Here is a 9,867-nt window from a genome sequence, read left to right on the forward strand (position 1 = left end):
CTCTTCTCCAGGCTTCTTGCCTCCGGGTGCGCTCGCTCCAGACTGCTCCAAGCGACACCCATCTTTTCTCTCTTCTTCTCAGTCCTCCCACTTCGAGGGCGGTCCCGGGGCCACTTGGTGATTGTCAGCTCCAGGGGCAGTTCTTTCACGCTGACAGACACCTCTAGCATCACAGTCTCTGTTGGTGGGGGCGGTTTCCACTTTTGGCGCCATTTTCGGTCCTTGCCCACGATGGGAGGCGGCCTCTTGCCATCCTCTGGCACGCCCATAATGGCGTCCGCTCTGACAAGGCGGGAAACCTTTGGAAATGGCGGGAATCGTCTCCCAGTGGCGGGAAACTCTGCAGATGGCGGGAAAACGCTGTTAATGGCGGACAACCGGCGGGAATCGATCTGTGATGGGGTCCGATGGCGGGGACCCTCCGGAACCGGCAGGAGACTTCTTTTTGAGGTAAACTCGTTCTTTTCTTCAGGCACGCAGTACCCGGTTGTTGCGGGCACGTAATCCTGCCGACTACGCCAAAGTTGACGCGCCCCCTGGGCCATATTCTTTAGGGGAATACCCGGAGCCGGATCAGATGGGGGTTGTAGTCTTCCGAGTGGCTGTGACCCGGTCCGTGCCCAGGGTGTCAAGCTCAGTTGTATGTGGCAGTCCTACAGATGTTATAAAGTTCTTAATGTCGACTACGCCACCCGTTGTATTGCGGTCACTATGGCCGCCGCTGCAGCAGGGTCCGCTGAGGCTGATGGTGTTGGTGCAGCTTTTGGTAGTATAACCCCCAACGGGTGGGGTATAGCCTCAGGGGGTCAGGTGCAGAGGATGGGGGTTGTGGTGGTGCAGCATAGATGTTAAATGAAGACAGAGTCGGGTTGTGCAGTTTAGGGTATTTACTCACTGCTGATGTTCCGGTCACTCCAGCTTCAAGTGACCACCCGAGCCGTGCTGCGTCCACCAGGTCCTGGATTCAGCAAACCCCCAAACAAGTCCGGAGCGTGACCCTGAGCCCTCCTTCTGTCCTTTCCTCTGGCCGTCCCCACTAGTGATCCACCTAGGTCCAGCTCCCTCGGGCCTTCTGTTGGGACACCCTTGGCCTTGGGTTCCCTGACCCTCCACGTGGTATGCCTTCGGGGTGGATGTGGTGGGTGGCCGTGGCAGACGCTGCCCACGGCCTCCGGTCTCTGGCTAGGGTGTGCTTTTGCCCCCACCAGTTTGGGATCCGGTACCCTATTGCCGACTCTTCACCCGGGGATTGAATTTGGGTTCTCAGAGTCCTCTCTTTGTCTCCTCTGGGTCTTTCCTTCTCTGCTCCACTCTCTCTCTCTCTGGGGCTTCTCTGCTCCTTGCTCTGACAGACTGACTCCTCTGCAAAGACTGACTGACTGACCCTGATCTATGATGGTGCCCACCTTATATACTCCCTCTATGTGTGAGCTCAGGCGACCAGCACCCAATGAGCTCCTATCTTTACCCAGGCTGCTCCCCCTATCTGCCCCTACACTACTTGGGATGTACCACCCCCCTCCCACTCCAGCCAGGAACAGACTCGGTCGTACCTGCACATTTCTAAGTGGGAGTACCGTTGGTCTGCTCCTCGGAAATGGGATGTGTGTAGTGCATGCAGCCTACCGAGCTCAGGTCCACACTCCATCCTTACCCGGGAGTGGAATATCACACCTCTGGGTTGAGGTGCAATACCCCTGTAGCAGCCGAATCCTCAGGGTGCTACAACTGTATATAACATCTTCCTTGATATCAAGATTTTTAAACTGTAAACTATGTTCCCTTCTGCAGAAACAAGGGATGTCTGAAAATACCCCTAATGGCTCACAAAGTTTAAAGAAAACTACAGCTTTTGGCACGCCATAATGGCCTAATTAACCCTTTAAGGACAAGGTATTTTTTAGTCTTTAGAAGAATTTTTTTTCTCATCCACATTTACAAACCTTTTTACAATAACATCATATTTTTGTTAATTATATAGCGCCAACCTTATCCGCAGCACTTTACAATTAAGCGGGGACATGTACAGACAATAAAGGCATTATAGAGTAACACATAGTTCACCAGATACAGGTGGGGTGAGGGTCCTGCTCACAAGCTACAATATATAAAGAAATAGGGGGGACACAATAGGTAGAAAGTGCTTGTATTGTATGGTCCCGCCATCATTATAATAAATAGGGGTTTTCAAATAAAGGTTCATGAGCCAGTCACCAACCAGTATGTGTCTAAGTACAGATACACAGCGTTCCCTTTTTATTTTTTATCCATAAAGCCTTATGGGGCATGTTTTTTTCACAATGAGCTGTATTTGTCAGTGGCACCATTTTAGTGTACATATAGCTAATTAAAGATTTTTCATTATCTCTTTATGGGAAGGGCTAGAAACAAAATAGTGATACTGCTTGTGTTTTTTTTTATTTACTTTTAAAATTTTTATACCTTTGACATGCTGAACAAATAAAATATTAAGCTTATTTTATGGCTTAGCACATTTATGATAATATCAAATTTATGTAGCTTTATCCAGTTTTATTACCTTTGTACAGAAAGTACAATGAAAAATAAGTCCTAAGTTTTTGTGTCAAAAAGTTTTTGTGTTTTTCTCTCCCTCTCTCTCAGAGAACCCTAAGTTTTACAAATTTCTGTAAATGGAGCTGAGGACTTACTTTTGGAATGAAAAGCTGTCATTTTTAATAGTACCAGTGTAGAACATATCACCTTTTATTATATTATTTGGGAGGTAAAATGATCAAATAAAGCAGCAATTCTGGATTGTATTTATTCATTTTTTACACAGTTTACCATTAGATATGACTGACATGTAATCGTTCTCATAGATTGTAGCTTGCGAGCAGGGCCCTCACTCCTTTTGGTATCTGAGTGATGTGTTATTTTGTAATTAATTTATTGTCTGTACAAGTCCCCTCTAAAAGTTAACATGCTGCGGTGCTATAGAAATAAAAATTATTATTGTTATTATTAATATTATTATTATCGTCTGTATTTGACAGTTAAATAAAATCATAATAGTACAGAATGTATGTATTTTTTTTCATTACTAATGTACAACTTTTTAATTCAGATTTTTTTCTCCCCGTTTTCTGGAACCCATAACTTCCGAGACAGAACTGCATGAGGTCTTGTTTTTTTTTATTTTGGGTACATTTTCCACTTTAGAAAAACTCCTGTCCCCCGGGTTTAGTTTGTTTTTAAAAAAAATATATACTCTGCTTTACTCGCCCTCTCCCGGGTCCAGAATCTCCATAGCTGCTCCATGTGCCTTTTACTGACAGCGCTGCAGCCAATTATTGAGCCGGGATACTCAGTGCCGGCCCGAGGAGGGTGAGTAAAGTACAGTGTAGCGCCCCGAGGATTCGGCCGCTACAGGGGTAATGCACCTCTGCCAGAGGTGTGATATTCCACTCCCGGGTAAGGATGGTGTGTGGACCAGGGCTCGGTAGGCTGCATGCATCACACACACCCCATTTCCGGGGGACAGTTCAACGGTACTCCCATTAGACAGAAATGCAGGCACGACAGAATCTGTCCCTGGCTGGAGTGGGGAGGGGGGAGGAAAACCCAGTGATGTAGGAGCAGATAGGGGTTGGGTTTCTGGGCATAGGTAGGAGCCCATTGGTTGCAAGTCACCTGGGCTCATACACAGAGAGGGAGGTATAAGAGGTGGGCACCATCTTAGAACAGTGTTCAGTCTGAGAGAGGAAGTGACAGAGCAGGGCCTCTGTGGAGCTCTGCTCCGGAGGCGGGCCTAGCCTGTGAGGCCAGAGCCAGCAGAAAAGACAGGAACAGAAAGGAAAGGAAGAAAGGAACAGAACACCAAGAGAGGCCCAGAGACACGAAGGCAGAAGGAACCCCAAAGGCCCAGGAGATTGAGGGTGACGGGTTGGCAGAACAGGGTACAGGATCCCAAGTTGGGGGAGGCGACTAATCCTCAGCCAAGAACCGGAGGTCGTGATCACATCTTGGTGCGACCCCTCACTACACCTACTAGAAAGGCACACCACATAGGGTCAGGGAGGTGAGCACGAAGCCCTCCCAAGAGAAGGCCCGTGGGAGCTGGACAGACGTAGTGTCACTGGTGGGGCACGGCCAGAGAAAGGAGTAGAAGGGAGTCCTGTGACACACTCTGGAATTGCCTGGGGGTTGACCGAGCTCCCTGCCTGGTGGACGCAGCACGGCTTGGGCAGTCATTGCCCGCGGAATGACTTGGGACATAAACAACTGTGAGTAAAGAACTTGAACTGCAACCCCACGTCTCTGTGCTTCATCGCCGCACCAGCACTACTAGTGCTGGGACGCCCGCGCACCATCACTCCCATCATCCACATTCTCTGCCCTGGGGCTGCACTCTTCCCGTGGGGAGTTACACTACCTCAGCTGCATACACCATCAGCCCCAGCGGTCTGCCTTGCAGTGGCGGTCCGCACTGACTGCAATCTACGGGTGACGTAGTCGGAAAATTAACCTAAAACCTACAAAATACCGCCATCGGCCTGACCACCCTGGGCTACGGGACCGGGTCGCCGCCACGGAGACTACAACCCCCAGAGACCCGGCTCCGGGTAACCCACACACGTCCACACTAGGCCCAGGGGGCGAGTCAGCTTTGGCGAAGTCGGCAGGATCGTTACCAGCCCGCCACTAACGGGTATTGCGTGCCTGAAGGAGACTTTGCACTTACCTGAGAGAAGTTTCCCGCCATCCGGAGTCGTCTCCCGCTATCTTCAGTCGATTCCCGCCATCTTCAGTCGTTTTCCCGCCATCTTCGGCCGTTTTCCCACCATCAGACGCCATCTTCAGGGCACCGAGCGGGAAGAAGAGGGGCGTGGATGTGCAGGGCGTGCGAGACTTGAAGCCCCGCCCTACGCACCGACGCTGCGCAAGGTCCTGGAAGGGAGAGAGAGCGACGCTGACGTCAGCAAAGCGCGACGCCAGGTCCTCAACGCAGACCATCGCGAGCGGAGCTGCGGCCTACAGAAAAGGATCGCCGGAAGGTAGGCCACGATTAACCGGGGAGGAAAAAGACATCAGGAATGGAGGGCAAGATGGAGGACCAGCAGCAGACTAAGCTGCCCAGCATCGGCAGTGCCCCAGCCGTCGCGGGCCCCGACCAGCGCCAGGAGAAAACGCGTGACGCAGGAGCGGTCGCGGGAGCAGGTAAGAGGAGTCTCCCTGTCCCGGGCGCTGCCAGCGTCAGCCTGCTCCCGGGCCCCCGGGTGGAGTCGCCGATCCCGGGCGCTGCAGACACCGACCTGCTCCAGACCCCGCAACAAGCCCTGCAGCCTAGCCCTCCAGCCCTGGGCACTGCCGCCACCAGCCCGCGCCCAGGCCCAAAGTCGCACCCTCTGACCCTGGGCGTCATCAACAGCGGCGTTCTCCAGACCCCGCCGCAAGGCCTACTGCACCGCAGCGCAAGGGACGGGTACGCCCTTCACGTCCATAGAGTGGTAGGAGAGGAGGAGCAGTACCACTCAGACCCCGAGTACCAAGAGGACCCGGACGGGTCTGAAGACTACCACCAGGAGGAGCAAGGAGCATCAGAGGACACCATTACCAGTGAACGGTAAAGTGTAACTGTACATAGTTACCAGTCAGGGTATGAGAACTGTTAAAGGGACTGTTTCCAGAGAAAGTGTGGTCCCCGTTGGGACTGATATAGAACTGTGTAGAAGTTACCCCCTATATCCCTTATCTGGCTGGGGACTGAGAACAGCCATCCCTTTTCCTTAATCTGGCTGGGGACTGAGAGCAGCCATTCCCCTAAGAAGAAAGAACACCTGGTCGCAAGTTGCACCGCGGCCAGTACCCAAGAATATGTTTTACTTAAAAAAAAAAAATGTTTTAGAATGAAAAGTTTTATATGCTGCTAAAGTAATAATGCAAATGTTTGGTAAGGTGTTTTATTTGACAAAAGAGTTCCGGTAGTAATGACCATATCTGGTGAAAGAAAAATGTTGAAAAAGAGGAAAGTGTTTCCCATAAAGGGAATTAAATAATGTCGTCCGTTTTCTATGTGAAAAGTTTTGAAAAAGTATTGCATGTTTTTAAATTGTCTTTGCTCTTTTCCAGCCCGAGGACGTGCTGTGGTTTACCAGGGGGGAATGTAGCGCCCCGAGGGTTCAGCCGCTACAGGGGTATTGCACCTCTGCCAGAGGTGTGATATTCCACTCCCGGGTAGGGATGGTGTGTGGACCAGGGCTCGGTAGGCTGCATGCATCACACACACCCCATTTCCGGGGGACAGTTCAACGGTACTCCCATTAGACAGAAATGCAGGCACGACAGAATCTGTCCCTGGCTGGAGTGGGGAGGGGGGAGGAAAACCCAGTGATGTAGGAGCAGATAGGGATTGGGTTTCTGGGCATAGGTAGGAGCCCATTGGTTGCAAGTCACCTGGGCTCATACACAGAGAGGGAGGTATAAGAGGTGGGCACCATCTTAGAACAGTGTTCAGTCTGAGAGAGGAAGTGACAGAGCAGGGCCTTTGTGGAGCTCTGCTCCGGAGGCGGGCCTAGCCTGTGAGGCCAGAGCCAGCAGAAAAGACAGGAACAGAAAGGAAAGGAAGAAAGGAACAGAACACCAAGAGAGGCCCAGAGACACGAAGGCAGAAGGAACCCCAAAGGCCCAGGAGATTGAGGGTGACGGGTTGGCAGAACAGGGTACCGGATCCCAAGTTGGTGGAGGCGACTAATCCTCAACCAAGAACCGGAGGTCGTGATCACATCTTGGTGCGACCCCTCACTACACCTACTAGAAAGGCACACCACATAGGGTCAGGGAGGTGAGCACGAAGCCCTCCCAAGAGTAGGCCCGCGGGAGCTGGACAGACGTAGTGTCACTGGTGGGGTACGGCCAGAGAAAGGAGTAGAAGGGAGTCCTGTGACACACTCTGGAATTGCCTGGGGGTTGACCGAGCCCCCTGCCTGGTGGACGCAGCACGGCTTGGGCAGTCATTGCCCGCGGAATGACTTGGGACATAAAGAACTGTGAGTAAAGAACTTGAACTGCAACCCCACGTCTCTGTGCTTCATCGCCGCACCAGCACTACTAGTGCTGGGACGCCCACGCACCATCACTCCCATCATCCACATTCTCTGCCCTGGGGCTGCACTCTTCCCGTGGGGAGTTACACTACCTCAGCTGCATACACCATCAGCCCCTGCGGTCTGCCTTGCAGCGGCGGTCCCCGCTGACCGCAATCCACGGGTGGCATAGTCGGACAATTAACCTAAAACCCACAAAATACCGCCATCGGCCTGACCACCCTGGGCCACGGGACCGGGTCGCCGCCACGGAGACTACAACCCCCAGAGACCCGGCTCCGGGTAACCCACACACGTCCACACTAGGCCCAGGGGGCGAATCATACAGTCTGTTTGTTTTTTACATAAAATTGCAACCCCAGGACGAGGATTTTCTGACTACTTTTTGGTATGATATAAGTGACAATAACAATAAAAATATATAAATCTTCAATAGTTTTTTTATTTAGATTTATTGGGAAGTTTACTGTGCAGTATAGTAGTAAAGTTAAATTAATTCTGCAGATCGATACGATTACAGAGATATCGAGGAGGGGGGCTATTATTTTCAATATAAGGAAAGGAGCCACAGGAGATTGCTATTATTATTATGAGGAAGCCCAAAGGAATATTATTAATATTATGAGGAGGCCCAGGGGGCACTGTTATTATTAGAAGAAAGCCCATGAGGAGTTATTATTAAAAGAAGGCCCAGGTGGGTATCATTAATATTATTATTATTACTATAAAGAGGCCTGGTGGGACTATTATTTGTAATATAAGAAAAGTAAGCACAGATGCGCTATTATTATTATTACTAGCTATTGAACTCGTTCTACACCCGGGTGGCGAGCATTTTTATTGGTATATGGTCCCCTATCCTGGTCCATGTTCCCCCATCCTGGTATGTGCTCCCCCTTCCTGCTTCCCCATCCTGTTATGCACTGCCCTCACCTGTTATGTGCTGCCCCCATCCTGCTCCCCCATCCTGTTATGTGCGCCTCATCGTGCTCCCCTATCCTGTCTTGTGCTGCCCCCATCCTGTTTGTTTTGTACGGCCCTATCCTGCTTTGTGCGCCCCATCCTGCTATTTGTGCCCCCATTCTGCTATATGCGCCCCCATCCTGCTATGTACACCCCCATCCTGCTGTGTGCACCCCCATCCTGCTCCCCCATCCTGTTTTGTGCTGCCCCCATCCTGTTATATAGGTCCCCATCCTGCTCCCCCATCCTGTTATGTGCGCCTCATCGTGCTCCCCTATCCTGTTTTGTACGCCCCTATCCTGTTTGTTTTGTGCTGCCCCATCCTGTTTGTTTTGTGCTGCACCCATCCTGTTATGTGCACCTGTGACGCACCTCGTTCTCGAAGGAGCCCTCTTTGGTTTACCCTGGGTGATGGGGGACATGGTGTTACTTCGGCCAAAGTTCTTACTACTCCCCACAGGCGGAGCAAGGCCTCAGGTCAGAGGGACAGGATGGAGGGGGTAGTAGTTGAGGAGAAGGGATACCGCATCCCACTGTGTGGCGCAGAAATGACAGTCCGGAGGCCATAGGGGTGAACTTCCAAGGCTTTACTCACTTAGATGGCAAAGGAAGGCGACTCCCTGCTCACTGCAGAGTCCTGCGGTCACCAGAGACGGGGGGTCCGACAACCTCCGAGTAAGTCCAGCATTCAGTCGCGACCTTACAGCAGAGTGTTCCTGAACTACTGACCAAAACCTTTCCTGTTCGTGTGTGTACAAATAGGCCGGGTCTCCCTCTGAGCTCCTCTCAGAACAAGGGTACGGGTGGCAATTCCCCTCCATACGATACCCGGTGGGATCCTCTGGGCCTAACCTGGCTTTCCCGTCCAGGACGTAGAGTAACAAGGTCGGGTGTCGGGGGCCGGTACCTCTCCTGCAGCCGGAGTCCCTCTGAATATATCAGGTAGGCGAGGACAGACTTGTAAGTCCTCCACCCTCACCCACTAACTGGTTCCTACAACTTTGTGTTCCCCAGTCTCCCTGTAACGAGGGGAGCAGCACCTAGTGCATACCAGCTCCCTCTAGTGGAGAAGTGTGGTGCTGGATGCAAAAGGTTAGGTTACGACTATCACACTGGCCTTACCTCAGAGGAGGAACACTACACTCCATTAGAGAAGAGCAGCATCCCTGTGGCGGTCGAACCCTCAGGGGCGCTACATTCCCCCCTGGTAAAACACAGCACGTCCGCAGGCTGCAAAAGAAGCAACACCCAGGAAATTCTCTTTTTATAATAACAAGAAAACTGTCATCCCTTTATGGGAGGCACATATCTTAAACGTTACTTAACACGGCATACAATATAAAAGTACAAAAGTATAAAATTATAAAAGTGCTAGCATTTTCCAGAGACATTATTGTAAACAGACAGATAAAGTGCATGGACGCAGAGTCAGTTCAGAAGTGCGAGGGACCTGTCCTAAACCCTCAACGTGGGCCCTGGGGTGGCTGCAGAAGATCCCGAGTTGGACCTCCCGGAGAGCCACCCTGACAGGTTTTTCTTCTGAGGTTTTGAGGTAGAGAATATTCGCGGTTTTGCATAAAACCAATATGGAGCACCTAAAAAGATGCAAACTATGTACATGGGGAAAGAGTCTGTCTGCTGCAAGTCCGCAGGGACACGTGTCTCTAGAAAAAACAGGTAAGAAATCAAACATAATAGAAAAAGTCAACACATTAAAACTTGTGAACAAAACTGCAACAGCCGGGGGCTGCTTTAAACCTCGGGCTGTCTCCTTGGAAAGGGCTCATTCCTCCCGACAGAGGCTAGCCGGTCCCCTGAGTCTGAGTGCGGGGTGGCGTCG

Source organism: Phyllobates terribilis, unplaced genomic scaffold (genome assembly GCF_046119375.1).
Source record: "Phyllobates terribilis strain yellow unplaced genomic scaffold, ASM4611937v1 Scaffold_37__1_contigs__length_12642776, whole genome shotgun sequence".
In the NCBI taxonomy this organism is placed as follows: Eukaryota; Metazoa; Chordata; class Amphibia; order Anura; family Dendrobatidae; genus Phyllobates; species Phyllobates terribilis.